Consider the following 4,891-nt stretch of genomic DNA (forward strand, 5'->3'; position numbering starts at 1 on the left):
CTAGCAGTGCAAAAGTTTTCCACACGAGTCCTGTCATCATCCAGACATGACAAGAAGGGGCAAGAAGGCCAGGCTGGGTGCTGAGGACTGGGATATAGGGTCAATGGGCTCAGAGGACCTGCTATGTTAAACACATCCATATATGAAGACTTTAAAACCAGTGAGGCTTCATTTGGAGTAAGGAAGTCATAAAGGTTAAATGAGGCCCCAAGGACAAAGCTCTCATCTGACAGAATTAGTGTCCTTATAGGAGGAGATGCCAGAGAACTGGCTGTCTCTCTCCATTGTGGGAGACCAACTACTACAATGGAAGCTAGGAAGAAAGACCTCACTTAGGAACTAGATGGGCTGACACCAGCTGTAAGGAATACACAGGTGTTGTTTAAGTCACCCAGTTGGCAGTGTTTTACTACAGTCACTAGAGGAGGTTGAGACAAAACCCAGCTGCTTAATGGCCAGAGATACTAACCAAATGAATGAATCTCTTTCTGTGGATTGTTGATCTGCTCAAACTGTCAGGACTAGAGGATAACCAGAAAAAAACATCATCATTGCCACACAGTTGCTATGGCTGTTCACTCACAGTAGCCGAGGCTACTGGCAACAGTCATAAAACAAAAACACAATAAAAGATACTTAGAATTATGGAGCCACCCCAGACCTCACACCTGCAGTCTAAACACTTCTCATGAGAAGACAATTGCACAACAGGTACTGTCTGCTAACTTGCACGTACTGGCATGGTGACTCTGCATCCCATGGAACATATAATTAGTATATGAATCCCTGGCCCCTAAAGCTTAATCAAGCCCCTCATAGCTGGTGGTTCATGGCAAACAGGACAATGGAAGAGGCTCTTAATAAAAAAGCTGTAAGTTGGGACTGGAGAAATGGCTAAGTGGCTAGGAGCATTGGATATAATTCCCAACACCCACATGGCAGCTTACAACTCAAGTTCCAGGGGGTCCATGACATCAGGTATATACTTGGTGCACATGTATATACACGCAGGAAAAATATCCCATACACATAAATCTTTAAAAAAACACAAAAACTGAGTGTGTAATCCCAGCACTTGGGAGGCAGAAGCAAATAGATCTCTGAATTAGAGGCCAACATGGTCTACAAAGCAAGTTCTACATAGAAATGCTGTCTTGAAAAACTAAAGGGAGGGGGTGGGAGAGAGAGGGAGAGAGAGAGAGAGAGAGAGAGAGAGAGAGAGAGAGAGAGAGAATATTAATATTTGTGGCTTTAGTGAATAGTACAAACGGCCTGGCTGAATCCTCTACCATGGTCTCTGGTTTTGGCTCTGCTAACAAGTCTTCAATTATGCTGATGACAGAAGGCAGCAACAGAAAAAAGCAGAGGAAGCTGTTTAAAGTAGTACTTCAACTAAGTACAATTTAGAACTCAACAGGATGCAGAAAATCTTTGTTCCCACAAGATTTCTGCAAAATTATATAGGAAGCTGAGACAGATCCATGAAGATCACATCAAAGCACAGATCTATCAGTTTATAGGGGATTCATTGGATCAGTTTTTTTGTTTTTTGTTTTGTTTTTTTTTTTTCTGAAAACAATTAACAGATGCTGGGAAAAAAATCATCATAGACCAGTGATAATGATCGTCAGCATTTTGTGGTTGTTTCTAGTAGAACTTATGTTCTTTAGAATTCATTGCTACTCTCCATTTGGGACATGAGATTGGAGTTATTTAAGGCTCATATTTTAAGTGATCAAAAAGTCGAGCCGGGAGGTGGTGGCGCACACCTTTAATCCCAGCACTTGGGAGGCAGAGGCAGGTGGATTTCTGAGTGCGAGGTCAGCCTGGTCTACAGAGTGAGTTCCAGGACAGACAGGGCTACACAGAGAAACCCTGTCTTGAAAAAATAAATAAATAAATAAATAAATAAATAAATAAATAAATAAAGCTAGCTCAGAATTCTCTCTCTCTTTTTTTTTTTAAAGATTTATTTATTTTATGTATATGAGTACACTGTAGCTGTCTTCAGACACACCAGAAAAGGGCATCAGAACTCATTACGGATGGTCGTGAGCCACCATGTGGTTGCTGGGAATTGAACTCAGGAACTCTGGAAGAGCAATCAGTGCTCTTAACCACTGAGCCATCTCTCCAGCCCCCCAGAATTCTCTTTTAAAAAGAAAGAAAGAAAGAAAGAAAGAAAGAAAGAGAAAAAGAAAGAAAGAGAGAAGGAAGGAAAGTTTCATTAGTAAAAAACCCAAATAAACCAACTGAACCGATAGCAAAGTGTGGAGTCAAAAACCTCATGCAGGCAATGAAGAAGCTACAGAGTAAAAGCTTGAGAATATGTCGATTATATTTAGATATATCTATAGAAAAGACATTTTTGAGCTTTTCTGTAAGAAAGATTTAGCTCAACACCTGTGAGTTGACAAGACCTTGTGTGTTGATGCTGAAAAATCACTGCTGCCTAAATGGAAACAAGGGTGGGGGTTTTCACCAGCGCGCTTGAGGGGATGTTTAAAGACATGGGGCTTTATAAAGACAATGTGATTCAGTTCAAACAGTGATGTGCAGAACCAGAACATGCCTGACAATATTAATTAGCTGTGAATATCCTGACGGTGGGAGGCTGGCCAACATATGTGTTCATTTGCCACCAGAGATGGTAACGCTTCAGGAAAATGTGAAGACCTTTGACTTAGGCAAACACAGTGACAGGAAACCCCAATGGCAGTCAACCTTGGAGTTCAGTGTGCTAAAAGCCATATTTAAAGAAGGTAAAAAAGGAACTTCGGATCTCTCTTTTTCAAACCATGATGCTTTCGATGTTTAATGAAGGGAGGAGTCAGTGTAGAAAAAGTCAAGCAAGGCTACTGGGATAGAGAATGGAGAATTAAGGAGAACCCTGCAGTTGCTAGCCCGAGACAAAGGTAAAGTTCCGACTAAAAATCCAAAGGGTAAATATATCGAAGATGGTGACAAATTCATTTGTAATGATGGTTTCAAAGACAGGCTATTTAGGATAGTAGATCAACCAAATTCAAATGAAAGAAATGGCTGACGAACAAGCAAGCATGACAGAAAGAACATTTCAAGACAGACAGTGCTAAATCGAGGATGTGATTGTCCGATTTATGGAGATGAGAAAATCACTCAGTCTCCTTATTTCAGAAGTCTACAATCGGTTAATACTTCCAATAGGACCTGCCGATCTAAAGAAGAGAACAGGTCCCTAATTGACTAAGGCTACATGGAAAGAGATAAAGAAAGCACAAACCGGTACAACTATACTGCAGAGAAAGTTGGCCGTGGAACATCTGTTGTCACTTGCTGTAGCCAGTGGATAAACCTACCTTGTTCATCTAACTTCATTTCTGCTTTCCATAACCAAATGAAGCAGGGCAACGGAAAGAATAATGTGGATTTTTGATATTTTTTTTTCCAGCTCCCCCTGATTTCCTTATAGGAGTTCTTCTGAGAAGGAAACATGGCTGCCATGCTTACTGGACCATCAGCATCAGCTCTAGCCAATCCCTGTTGGTCTCTGGGATGTGGAGACTATTTCACCATGCACTAGTTGCTCTTAAGGAATTTTTAGGAGGCTCTTGGTACCATCCATCCTCCTTCTCTTGAAAGAAGGTCCCAGGCTGGAGAGATGGCTCAGTGGTTAAGAGTGCCAACTGCTCTTCAGAAGGGTGTGAATTCAAATCCCAGCAGCCACATGGTGGTTCACAACCATCCATAATGAGATCTGATGCCCTCTTCTGGGGTGTCTGAGACAGCTACAGCAAGCAAGCGGGCTGAAGGGAGAAGCAAACAAAGTGTCTGAAGACAGCTACAGTGTACTTACATATAATAAATAAATAAATCGGGGCTGGTGAGATGGCTCAGTGGGTAAGAGCACTGACTACTCTTCCGAAGGTCCTGAGTTCAGATCCCAGCAACCACATGGTGGCTCACAACCACCCGTAATGAGATCTGACGCCCTCTTCTGATGCGTCTGAATTCAGCTACAGTGAATTACACCAGAGTGAGCGGGCTGGAGCGAGTGGGGCTGGCAGAAGTCCAGAGTTCAATTCCCAGAAGCCACACACATGATGGCTCACGGCCCTCTGTACAGCTACAGTATACTCATACACATAAAATAAATAAAAAAATAAATCTTTAAAAATAAATAAATAAATCATTAAAAAAAAAAGAGAAACAAAGAAACAAAGAGGGTCCTTTTCCTAAAGGTTCTTAATTCTTTGAAAAATTGATATTGTTTCAGCCAAAAATTAGCCACACTATGAAGGGAACCTCATTAAGAAACTGAAAAGTAATGGCAAACTACGCTGAATAACTTTTTTCTTTCTTTTCTTTTCTTCTTTCTTTTCTTTCTTTTTTTTTTCTTTCTTTTTTTTCGAGACAGGGTTTCTCTGTGTAGCTCTGGTTGTCCTGGAACTCTCTGTAGACCAGGCTGGCTTCAAACTCAGAAATCCGCCTGCCTCTGCCTCCCAAGTGCTGGGACTAAAGGCATGTGCCACCACTGTCCAGCTACGCTGAATAATTATGAATGTTAGTTATTGTGTATCAGTTAAAGCTCTGTGTTCTTTTCCCTGTGTATGTGGTGGTTCCTTTTTCTCCAATAAAACATTTATTTATTTAGGGGCTGGAGAGATAGTTCAGCAACCGCCATCTCTGGAAGACCACTGGCTGTCCTTCTAGAGGTCCTGAGTTCAATTCCCAGCAACCACATGGTGTCCCATCTGTAATGGGATCCAATGTCCTCTTCTAGTATGTCTGAAGATAGCTACAGTGACTCATGTACATATAATTTTTTAAAAGATTTATTTATTTATTATATGTGAGTATGCTGTAGCTGTCTTCAGACACTTCAGAAGAGGGCGTCAGATCTCATTACGGA

At 41.3% G+C, this 4,891-nt stretch overlaps 1 pseudogene; it reads left to right on the forward strand.

Annotated features, from left to right (window-relative positions):
* Window positions 1–968: 968 nt before the first annotated feature.
* LOC116101273 lies at window positions 969–3,415 on the forward strand (annotated as a pseudogene).
* The last annotated feature ends 1,476 nt before the right edge of the window (window positions 3,416–4,891 follow it).

This window comes from Mastomys coucha, unplaced genomic scaffold, assembly GCF_008632895.1.
Source record: "Mastomys coucha isolate ucsf_1 unplaced genomic scaffold, UCSF_Mcou_1 pScaffold21, whole genome shotgun sequence".
NCBI classification, from domain to species: Eukaryota; Metazoa; Chordata; class Mammalia; order Rodentia; family Muridae; genus Mastomys; species Mastomys coucha.